The 13,179-nt window shown below is 32.3% G+C and overlaps 2 protein-coding genes across 5 annotated transcripts in view; both read right to left on the reverse strand.

Moving 5' to 3' along the window:
• The window catches only part of LOC128858679 (titin homolog), a 110,393-nt gene that overhangs the window by 67,341 nt on the left and 29,873 nt on the right, over window positions 1–13,179 (reverse strand). The window lies entirely within an intron of this gene.
• LOC128858680 (6-phosphofructo-2-kinase/fructose-2,6-bisphosphatase 1) overlaps window positions 1–13,179 on the reverse strand; it is a 59,657-nt gene that overhangs the window by 19,236 nt on the left and 27,242 nt on the right. The gene's annotated exons all lie outside the window — the stretch shown is intronic.

The raw sequence follows: 13,179 nt of genomic DNA on the forward strand, positions 1-13,179 counted from the left end.
AATAAATGTATAAAACAAAAATTTAAAAATTAAATAAATTTATAAAACATAAAATTAAAAAATTAAATAAATTTATAAAACATAAAATTAAAAAATTGAATAAATTTATAAAACACACAATTAAATAAATTTATAAAACATAAAATTAAATAAATTTATAAAACACACAATTAAATAAATTTATAAAACCCACAATTAAATGCATTTATAAAAAAATAAAAATATTAATTTACAATAATTACGTCAGCTCAATAGCTTCATTGAGTGATTGCCACCTTCTGTATTCTCTCCACCGAGAGCTTAAGATGCAAAACCGCCCTGAAATTTTCAAAATATCGAATTTTTTGCCTAACTTGAAATTATCGGGTGATTTTTTAAGAGCTTGGGAACTTAAAATGATAATACAAAACGGAAATATTGTTGGAATGAATTTTTTTTTTCTAGTTTTTTTTTAGTTGGGTAGTTAATTCCACGGCATTTATTTTTCGAATGTGATACCCGGTATATGTCCGCAACGGAGCATTTATTTTTCATTTTATTGTAGCATTGCTTTTCATTTTTATTATTATTAACGAGCGAATTTATCATACTACGCTATTCCCTTTCTTGTTTGCCACTTGTTGCGTCACAGCCAGGAATACTCTCAAGGATTTCGATCTATCATTCTTGCATATCAACCACAATTGGTCGTGTTTTAACGGAACGAGCGACGAATGATGCGAATCAGGAAATTTCGATTTATCGCTGAGCAAAGTACCGACCTGGTCAATTAGAAAAATGGCATTCCGCTTTCGGATAACGAAATTAATTGTAATTTATGTTAGCGTTTTAATAAATCCCCTGTATAAGTACACGAAATTAATGAATAGAAAATTGTATCAAACAACTTTTATACTTATTTAAATGTTTCTTTCGTATGCCTGGCTCTCATTATGTCATTATTTAAGACAAAGCGTGCCATTGTTGTAAGAACATCTGGGATTTTGAGTCATTTCGGCTCGACGCCGTATAAAAATTCTCAAATGTCAGTAAGCTGTCATTTTCTTTGAAATTTCGCCATCAAAAGTGTGACATAATGAAAACCAGACCCTAATTATAAACCTACTTATCATATTTATGAAGCTACAATCACAAGCTCTCTATTGGTTCAACTGCATTAAGCCTCTATTGTTTTTCTACATGCATGGAGATATTCTCCATGCATTTGAAAATACGCTCAAAACTTTTCACCACACTATCTCTGCTAAGCGCTCGTGAAATTCACCATTTTACCACTCCTTCTCTCATGAAGAGTAGATGATCAATTTTGAACCTTCCAGCCAGTGTTACGAAAAAATATTTACTTTTTTATTAGCTATTCCTCAATAACAGTCACCTTAATTTTGCATGCATGCTTTTTCTGATTTGTGAAAAAATTAAACGTTTCACGCTAGTTTTGTGAACAACGTGAAATCGCTAGTTTATGAACACTCAAATTAGATGGAAAACAAATTAATTCAGCGATTCGAATTCCCATCACGCAAAACGAATTCGCTGTATGCCTTCACAGCCTTTCAATAAATCGATTTTTCAAGCATGTGATGCTTACAAATGTTTATGTTGATCCGCGGAAAAGTTAATGAAAAAGGTATACAATTTAAAAGGAAGTCCGGTTCTGCTTCAAATAAATGTGAATTGAAAACTTTAATTTATGAGGTGAAATTATTCGATGTAACTGTGTGGAGAGGAGGTAGCAAATTTTACACCATTTTCTTGCTTTTAATTATAATCATCAGATATTTCTAAATTCATTCCAATTACAGTATTCGCAAACGAAAATATACAACTTTTTCGAGTCTCCTTAAAATTTGGCAGTTTATTTCAACAAGACTTTTTTCGGCAAACAAAAAAACTAAAAGCATAGAAAAAGAAGAGAGTGTAAAATTTACTAGCACACCGTAAATTCAAGGTTAAACAAAAGTTTTTCTCATAATTAAATTTCTTATGCAACGGAGATCTTTTATTTTGAAAAAACAATCCTCAAAAAATTTGCAAAAATCAACGCCATTTTTCAACGACTTCAAACTTGCACTTAATTACACTGAAATTGAATGAGCTACAAAATTGCATAACTGAAAGTTGCTAAAAAATCTGGTAAACGCTGAAATTATGATAACAATTTTTGGAATTCGTTGAAATTTTTATGAATTTGTTGAAATTTTTGTGAATTTTGAACATAATTTTAAATTTCGATTTAAACTGCTTTTATAATAAGAACTATATTTCTTTAAAAAATTAGCGAAAAAGATTCAAAAGGATAAACATACTGAATATTGTGGAAAGAAGAACTGAACGCATATTTTTAGTGCCTAGTGTATGCACAAGCTGTTGACGAGCAATCTAAATAACATTTTATAAGCACTTTAATTTTTTTATTTGATTTTTTTGCGTATCATAATTTTATCTAGTAATTTTTTGCTGCGCATATGCGTGGCGTGCGAACAAAAGCAGAAAAAAGGCAGGAATATAATTTTTTTTGTTTTTCTTTTTTTGTTGTTTTGAATGTTGACATAAAAAATTAGCAAATAAAATACGGGTTGTACTAATAACTCAACTTTAAATTATGACTGATGGTAAACGGCGGGTGCATTGATTACTTTCTACTTCGCTTAATATACAATACGAAATTTTCACTTTTTTTCTTTTTAAGCTATACTGAAGCATATAAATTGAATGAAGTGGAACACTCTAGATTTCGTTTTAAAATTATGATAGCAAAATATAAAATATGGGCGCGGGCAGATAATTGTGATTAGAATTTATTTGAGAAATAATTAACCACCCGTCTGCTATTGCATTGATAAGTGTCGATAAGAAAATTAGACCGCCGACTGATCTTTACTTGTCACAAAATATCCTCTGGAGAATTAATGAAGTGCGCATGAAAAATTCATAATTCAATCGCACATAAACAGCTCAGCTGTGAAGATGATTTCAGCTCGCCATCCTTTAAGAAGAACAGCCGCTTTAACCACTTTCATTTATCCCAATGAAAATTTCTGGCGATTTCATTGAAATTCACTCGAAAGTGAATCACAGAACATGCCCAAATGATTAGTGTTTACACTGAGCCGCAACGCGTGAATTACCATTGAACAGTGTCATATTGCGACCACAACCACTGTTGCAGGCAGTGGCACAAAGCAGTGGCACCGAGCGTACGTCATTTTAACGCCAACTCATATCTAGAAAGACCTCACGACCTTTCATGTACAGTTGACCATCTGGCAATTCCGAGCAAAGCTAAAATACACCTAACCAGGCGCAGCTTGCAAGGTAAGACAAATAACAAATCGTCAATTTAAGAAATCCACTTCGCGAGTGTTCCGCCCTGGCACTTTTTCGATTCTTAACTGAGACTAGATTATTGCTGTGCACTGCTAACCGTATAAGTTTAGACAGCATAAGGGAAGTATGCTCACAAACTTGGCGAGTGTCTCCTGTAATTTATAGTGTAAGGCTTGACATTTTGTTACGTCTTAGAATGGCAAATCATGTTTATAAACAGCTGCTTTTACATATAATTCAATTATCTTTGTGTCGATTCCGACCCACAGCGCATATGCCACACAAGTCACCTCAGCACAAAAAATTCAAAAGACCAATATTAGCAGTCAGCCATTAAAAGTGGGCTAAACCGGAACTCGAAAAAGCACATACATTTGCTCGTCACTGATCCCGCGCCTTTACACCACATAAAATCGCACCCTCGCTAAGCAATGCTCAAAAAGTCAAAGACACCCTGGAACTCATCCAAACGAAGTAATAACAGCAATAAAAAGGCTCAAAACAAAGAAAGCTTCAGAATATGTTCACGTCACTGGGGAACTACTCAAACTACTGACCGATTGAGGAATCTCTTTTCACACGGGAGACTTCAATCACACCCATCCAACCCTTTAATCCCAGAAATAACTCTCAATGCCATCTCTGGTAAGAGACTGAAGAGGAAGTCAACAATGGATTTTTATGCTAGTAAGCTACAGTGCCAGAAAAACGGAACCGGTTTTTTTCTTGTAACTTCAAGATATATTTCGTTCTCCTTGTTACTGCATAATACATAGTCCCACCCAAGGGCTACGACGCTGGTACTAACTCAGGTTAGTGTCGTTCGAAACTGAGTGAGAAGTACGCGAAGCGTTTTGAGGCGGTATTTTTTGCGCGCATTCGAAAGAGCCGAAATTATCTTACGCCGCGGCTGCAAAAGTGATTAAAAAATCAAAAAAGTTTGTTGGGATGTGGAATAAGCGGTACAAGGTGTACAAAAGTGTTGATGATTTTTTCGAGCGCGGCTTGAAGCGAGTGACGACAACAAAGCAGGATAAAGTGATCGTCCAACTTTTTAAGCGGGACCCTTCTTTGTGACTAGGCCAAGCACGATTACTTCTTGCTAAAAAGGGAATAGATGTGAGTATCAACCCCATCGAATGTCGACTGAAGGAGACGAACATATCCCACCGTTCCACATAATCAAAACCACAGTATTGGATTGGCCTTCCCAGTCCCAATAAATGGAGTTAAAAACAAGACACCTATAAATCAGTTGTACTGGAAAGTACGGTCGAAATCCCTTGGGGGAGCCTGTTATCCCTAGAGGCGCGTCCCCGGGTCCCGCAACCACCAAGAGTCGAGAGCTTTTTTCTAACTAGCTTTGCTCTGTATACCCAATTCCGGTCCGACAATCAGAGTAAAGGTTTACCTTTTTAAAAAATGTTACACGACTGCTTTCTTGAAGGCGGGTGCCTCTATTACTCGTAGAGGCATACCAAAGTGATGAAATAACTAAAAATAACTTAAAACTTTTACGAAATCCAAAGGAAAATATACCGTTTCCAAACACTTCTTTTCAGCAAGAGCCTACTAGTAAAAGAGGTGTCGCTGCTGACACTATTTTTGTGTTCGTTCTAGTAATATACTGGTGATTTGAAAGTGTATATGTGAGGTCACGATCGCAGTAGTTGTCATTCGTTCGTAGCGTAAAGATCAATTTTTATCTGACGTCAAAAATGTCTACGATCGTCCCGAAAAAACAGCATTTGAGGGAAATCATGCTTCATTATTATCTTTTAAAGAAAAGTGCAGCTGAAACGCAATGAGAATGGTCCAGAAAGCAGATAACTGGATGCCACATCAATTGAAGGAGAGGGATACAGAGAGACGTTTGGTGACGTGTGAGATGCTTCTTGAATGGCAGAAAAGAAAAGGTTTTCTGCATCGCGTTGTCACTGACGACGAAAAATTGATCTATTATGACCATCGAAAATGTTGCCTGCCAGTTGAACCAGGTCCATCGACAGCGAAAAAAAATGCATGATTCCAAGGGTATGTTGTGCATCTGGTGGGATGAGAAGGGTGTCATCTATTATGAACTCCTTAAACCATCTGAAACAATCAATGGCGATCGTTACCGACTTACCGCCTGCAGCTAATGCGTTTGAATCGAGGCGTCAAAGAAAAGCGGCTGGAATGGGACGGTAGACATGACAAACTGATTTTGCTGCATGACAACGCCAGGTCAAACGTTGTTAAATCGGTCCAGAAATATTTAGAGGGACTGAATTGCGAAATCTTGCCCCACCCGCCATATTCCCCAGATATGGCACCTTCGGATTACCATCTGTTCCGATCAATGCGGTCAGCAATCAGCCCTTATTAGAGAGCGGTTCACTTCTTACGAGAGCATCGCAAACTGACTCAATGAAAGGATCAAGTCAAAAGAACTCGAATTTTTCGTCAGAGGAATCCGTATGCTGCCTGAAAGTTGGAGTTAACTTGTAGCTTCCAATGGCACATACTTCACATAATATCATGTATTATTTAAGTGTTAAAATAATTCGTCACTTTGGCTAGGAAAGGACAGAAACTTATTCCCATACCCAATATATCGATCTACTTGTATCTTCATCTTATAGATTGGCGCCAAAAACCGCTTAGCTTACGCGATTTTTACTGAATTTAACCAGTAGTTTTTTCGTTGTCGTTAAGTTGTAAACACCCACTGAAGCAATGTCCTTCTCCACCTGATCTTTCCAACGTACAACACCTAATACAACCCTGCAAGCGTTCAGACAACAACAAAATACAGTATATGGCTTTGTTATGGCTTTTATCTTTTTCTGATAAGTATTTGCGAAAAGAATTTGTTGCACAGATACACGTTTTTTTCGCCTTTTTTTCGCTAATTTGTGAATTCGGCCAATGACCTTTGGAAGCACAATTTTCAATAAAGCAAACTTTAAACGGATCATAAATATTTATAATCTTGTTTGTTTCCCCTGTTGCTATCGGTTTTGGCCAGCAGTTCAAAAGTCAATGGATAATTCTGAAAATATTAAGAAAAATATTAAACTTTTTCCAATGAGACATTTTAATTGAATCATAACATTTGACAATTTTTTTTGTTCACGGTGTTCGGTGTTTTCTTCCATATAAAAAAATGTGGAGTAGCCGTTAAATGGAAAAATGCGCTAGACCGCAACAAAAAAATCTGAAAAATCAGAGTGATTTCTGATCTACTCGAAACTTGTTGCACTTTATTCAAAATTGCACAAAATTCACCCGAAATACCCGAACTTTTTCTAAAAATTCTGAGTAAAAAGTTTGAAATTATGATGAAAATTTGTCGAATTTTCACAAATTTTATACAAATTTCAAACTTTGCTTTATATGATTTTGCTGTAGTGTGAACTACATTATTATAAAAAAATAATTGAAATTATGAAATATTTAAGACCTATTGGAGGTTTGCACTCCGACCTCTTTATCTTTTGTGCCTCAAAACTTATCAATATGTGGTGTACACTTTCTTTTGACGTCAACTGTATGTATTTCATCCACCACCTAACTTCAGCCATCGGCAGGCAATGGCAATCCTGCCATAAAAAGCTCCTCATAAAAATGCCTTAACTGTAGACCCATCCATTTGTAGAACAACCTCAAGACGAACGTCACATATAGGAGGCCAAACACCTGACGAAGTGTGCGCGCCAATTATTTATTTTTTAACTTCAGCCATTACGAAATAACCGCTCTCAACTATGTGATAACTTGCTTCCCCGACAGTCGGGTCTACGTTACCGGAGCGACAAGGATTTATATACGCCCAAGAGTGGTCATTTTAGCAGCATTCCTCAAAGACAAATTCCTGATATCTACCTGAGTGACAGTGGCATAGCCTATAAAGCTTGTATATTTTCGCAATTGTGTTCCATGTGAGTATTATTCACATTAGAGGCTTTCAAAACAAAAATTATACATAAAAAATTCGCTAAAGAGTTTATGTTTCTTCCCCCTCTTCTTTTATATTTCCGAAGCAGAGTAAATTTGGAAGGCAAAATACGATTTCGTACGCAAATTGCAAAAGTTAAATCTCTCCCATGCACATAGGTACAACACTTTTCAACAAAAATAGATTCAGTTCAAAGTAATGACGTCATTCGCGCCGAAATTTCTATTGGTGAAGAAGTTTCACAGCAAAATACATAAATATTTTTTTATGCAATGCCAGCGAGATAAGAATTTCACATAAACCCGGATTTTTTTTTTTATAAAAATTCGTTAGCTTTCATAACAAAATTCTTTCATAGGTCGACTTAAGCTGTTATTGTTTGTGAGGTATGTGCACATACATACATACATATAAAAATCTGTTAAATTTCGTAGTGACAAAAAATTGAAGGCTTAGGTTGATGGAAATGCTCAGCGCTAATAATTTACGTTTTATTATTTTAGCTACAACTGTAACGAAATATCAAAATTCTTATCACAGCTAAGCGTAAATCTTCCTTGAACCTCTAACCAGTAAAAAATTTTAAATTGTGCGAAATTCTAATTGAGAATGGCCAAATTTCGAAACCGGCACATACATACATGCGTACATATGCGCTTATATGTATGCGCGTGTATATTCAGCAAATGGCATTAGTTCGAACCGGTTGCGGTTTGTTGGCGCTAAAAAGTATCCAAGTGAAATTTAATTAGTTTCAAGTGTGAGAAATTCATCTACACACGGCGTCGCTCAATTGCGGTTTGAGGCGAAACAAACCTGGTAGAAAAACACGGATGCCAAGCGTGATCAGCTACGCGAACCCAGTCGTTATTCGTTACTCAATATGCCAAAATATTCCAAAAAGCTCAAAACAAAAGTAAACAACACAAAATCTGACACAAATACACATGAAAACGAAAGGAAAAAAAAAACAAAAAATATTACCAACGCGAGATTAGTGCACATGCAAATACAGTGGCTCGATAAAGAAGTCGAACAAAGTGTGGGTCGAAGTTTCGCGATGAAAAATATACATAAATAATGAATTTGCGCCATTTTTTATTTTATATTTTTCTAAAGATGCCTAAATGTGGCACAAATAATACTCGCAATAATTTTGAAAAGGTTTAATTTTCTTGTAACACAAAACAAATCCCTTAAACATAAAAACAAAAAATAAATAAAAATAAAAAATTAAGTAACAAAAAATTCAATAAAAATAAAAAATTAAAAAAGAAGAAAAAACAAAACATATTACAAAAAAATATATTAGAAAAAACATATTAAAAAAAAATTTTCTTAAATAAAAAAAAAATTACATACGGTGAAAAATGTGCATAAATGATCAGCTTGCGCCATTTTGTGTTTTATATTTTTCTAAAGATACCTTAATGTGGTCTAACTAATATTCGCAATAATTTGGAAAACCTTCAATTTTCGGGTAACACAAAAAATAAAATGAATAACCCCAAAAACATATCTAAAACAAAATTACAAAATACAAAAACCGAAATAAAAAATATGTAAAACAAACATATTAAAAAATTAAATAAAATAAAATAAAAAACAAATCTATTAAATAAATAAAAAATATATATAAAACATATGAAAAATATATAAAAATATAAAAAATATGTAAAAAAGTATATAAAAAAAAAAAAAAAATATACAAAAATATTAAAATAAAATAAAATAAAAATATTACAAAAAGTGTGGAACAAATTAAAAAAATAAAATAAAAAAACAAAAACAAAACCAAAATCCCTAAACGATGAAAATTAAAAATAAAATAAAAAATAAGAACAAAATTAATGAAATAAAAAATAAAAATTAAAAACAAAGAACATAGAAAAAACATCTTAAAAAAAATTTCATAAAAATAAAAAAAAAACTTAAAAAACAAAAATAAAAAAAACCTAAAAAGAAAAATAGAAAAAATAAAAAAATCCTAAAAACATTTTTAAAAAAATAAATAGGACTTATGGAAATCTAATTATACTTCTTCACGCTCAATTTCATGACAGCGGAGTCGGTTATATATACATATATAAGAATAATATAAAAAAGATATAAAAAAATATTCACAAAAATATAAAAAATATATATAAAAAAATATACAAAAAATTGAAATAAAATAAAAAAACATATTACAAAAAATATAAAAAAAAACAATATAAAAATCCCTAAAACATAAAAAAAATTAAAAATTATACAATATAAAAAGTAAGAACAAAATTACTGAAATAAAAAATAAAAATAAAAAATAGAAAAAAATTAAATAAAAAATAGAAAAAAATTAAATAAAAATAGAAAAAACATTTGAAAAAAAAAACAAATAAATAAAAATAAGAAACAAAAATAAAAAAAAAAACCTTAAAATATTAAAAAACAAAAATAGAAAAAATAAAAAAATCCCAAAAACATTTTTAAAAAAATAAATCGTACTTATGGAAATACAAGTATAAATCTTCACGTTGAATTTCATGAAGGAAGAGTCGGTTCTACGTTACCAGAACGACCGTGTTTTATATTTGGCCAAGGACTGTCAGTTCAGCAGCATTCCTCTAACATTACAGGCAAATTTTTCTACTGGCAAAACAACAACAAACTTTTTTTTGTAAAGTAAAAACCAAGAGTTATAATCTGTACTAAATTTAAACTTCGAAGTATTAAATGCATACCTAAAACCAAATGTGCGACAAAATAGAGTCATTCAATTGAAGTCAATTTTATTTTCAAAATTAATTACTCTGTCCAAGAGTTTTCCTAAAATGTCACTCAACATGAACAGACGCTAGTAATTATGAAAGATGAGGTATCCAAGATCAACATTGCTAATCCAGAGAGTCTGATTTTTATTACGCGACGAAAGTACGAATAGTTTATCGAAAGTATTATAAATAAAACAGCTTGAAATATAAAAGATGTTTGTCCGTAGACGTCTACAGTAGAGTAGGGGATCTTTCTTGCATCAGATCATTTTAGCCCTCTATCTCCAACCTAAATGCGCATTTTTTACCCTTTCTCATACAAGTTAATGTTAGTTAGAGGGTTAAATTGAGTATAAGTGTGAACTATGCACGGTTTTGCTAGAAAAAATATCAAAAATTTGGTTTGATAGCACTTTTTAAGCTGATTGCAACGATACTAAATTTTTATGATTAAAAATGGAGGGGTTATCGAAAGTAAAAGTGGAAGGCTCGCGGTGTTTTGCCAGAACATTTTACTGTATATAATTTTTAATTAAATAGTAGTTTTCGAAAAAAAAACAATTGTTTTGATTATTCCGTTCTTGGTGATAAAGAAAGTTTTGGGTTGGGGATTATTCCGCCGAATGATGCAAAAGGGCAAAGCTCTGCTAGCGAAGATTTGGAGCTTAAAATGATCAAGCGGCTTCACTGTTTGAGCTAATTTGGTCTTGTAAGGGTGTAGGCCAAAACGGCTATGCACAAAATTCGCCATAAGGTGGACTTAGAGAGATGCTCAACGGCGTAAGCACTCAGCATTTCGGCACTAATTCATAATTTATTTCGGATAGGATATCGGTCTTATTTTATTTTTTAATTCATAAACTTTGCGCGTTCGTTAACTTCACGATGATAAAAATGTTAGTCATCAATAAAAAATCAATTTGACAAAGTTAGATCATGAATCAGTGGTCCTATATGGGCTGTGAAATATTTTATGCGACCGCTGCAACAATAAAAAAGCTTAAGACCTTCATAAATCGCTGCCTTAGGGCCATCCTGTGGCCGTTGTAACAACAAACAAGCTTAAGACCTTCAGAAATCCCTGCCTTAGAGTCATCCTGCGTGGTGGGTGTCAAATGATGAGCTCCTCACACGAAGTAGGCAAAGGCCAGTTGAAATTGAGATGCGCGAACATAAATGGAGACGGATTGGTCATACTTTGCGAAAATTTGTGACTGGCATCAGGCTCTCAGACTCACAGTAGAGGTCGAGCGAAAGGTTCTTGGAGACGAAGCATATACCATGAATTCACGACAGCTAACAACCCGCTGGCAGGGCCGCAAATAAAGTCAAATAAGCCAGGAATCGATGCCAATGTAATTTATTTGTTTCGGAACATTGCACCCCCAATTGGCGCGCCAGCAAAATATTAATAATAGTCAGATCATATAGGAAAGGTAACGGGCGTGCGTTATTAGTGAAACACACAATTGTTAACTTGAGTTACTAGAGAAATTTATAAGAATTTAATTGAATTATTAAAAAAAAAATTTAAAAAAAAATAAAAAAAAAAATTAAAAAAAAAATAAAAAAAAAAATTTAAAAAAAAATTAAAAAAAAAACATTAAAAAAAAAATTAAAAAAAACAAAAATTTAAAACAAAATAAAAAAAAAATAAAAAAAAAAACATTAAAAAAACCATTTAAAAGAAAATTAAAAAAATATATATAAAAAGAAAATTAAAAAAAAAAATAAATAAATATTAAAAAACTTAAAAAAAAATTTTAAATAACAACAAAAATTCAAATAATAAAAAAAAAATTTAAATAAATAAATAAAAGAACAATTTTAAATAGGAAAAACATAATAATAATAACCATAAAAAAAAACATAACAATAATAACAATAAAATAAAAACATAATAATAATAATTTAAAAAAAAATTCCGACATAATACCCACACCCCATTTTTTTTTTTAATTATCTATTATTTTCTTTAAATGTTTTTTCATCCTTTCTGACAGGAGTTGAACTAAATTTGCTTTCTATTAGAATTCCAAAACGAAAATACTAAATTTCTGATATTCGATTTCTATTTTGTCCGACTTCTTTATTGAGCCAGTGTGCACCAAAGTGAGTGTGCTTAGAATAATTCTTATCGTAATTTTTTTTAATATTTTTGTCTTATTGTTTTTTGCTTGTTAAGTGCCCCTTGGCACTTTAGACCGCTCATCACATAATGCACCAAAGTAATAAAATAAGCTTTTCGTTGAGGTTGAATAATCTGGTTTTGATAACACAGCTGACGCACATCACATCGTCTATAATTGGCGCTAGTTTATTAATTTGGTAACATTTTAGCACCCGAAGTCACAGCTAAATTTATATACTATAATTTTTCACCATTTTGGGTTTGAAAATCTCACTTTTGAACCCTTGCTTGGAGTTACAGTAGCCGGTTGAGAAGAAACGGCCAACAATGGAAGAATCAAATAGAGCTCGAGTTGTTTTACTATACGCTGAGCTTTTGGTATTTGTTTTTTTTTTTTTGTGTTTTTCTTTTTTTTACTATGCAATAAAGAGAATACTGCAGCACCATAAACAACGATACAATGCCAACAAGCTAACAAGTCACACTAAAGCGGAGACAAAAATGTCACACGTGAATGGTCGAAGTGTCGACGAAAATGGCCCAAAAATAGGCAGCGAATATCAAGCAGAAGATTTTCTCGCAAATAATTTTATGGATGTTTGTCGCTGCGTAGATGTGTAGTGTAGTTTGTGTTGTTTCAAAGTCACAAAGAGAATATAATGAAATAAATAAAAAAAAAATGTAAATAAAAAAATTTTAATGAAAAAAAAAATTTTTAAATAAAAAAATGAGAATGAAAATAAAAAAAATAAAATTGGGGGAAAAAATAAAAATTTAAATGATAACAAAAATCAAAAAAATTAAATCAAATCAAAATGTATGCGTACAAAAGTGTATGCATAAAAATGTCCACTCTGAATAACCAGCTGGCACGCAGCATACATACATATGTACGTATTTTTGTAGCAACAAAAATCAACTCGATATTTGCAAAAACCGTTCGGCTGACAACAGAATATCAAAATAATAATAAAAGAAATCTGCAGTCAAAACACAATCGGCAATTTCGCAGCTCTAGCGGCGGCTGTGAT

The sequence above is a fragment of the Anastrepha ludens genome, chromosome 3, assembly GCF_028408465.1.
Source record: "Anastrepha ludens isolate Willacy chromosome 3, idAnaLude1.1, whole genome shotgun sequence".
Classification (NCBI taxonomy): Eukaryota; Metazoa; Arthropoda; class Insecta; order Diptera; family Tephritidae; genus Anastrepha; species Anastrepha ludens.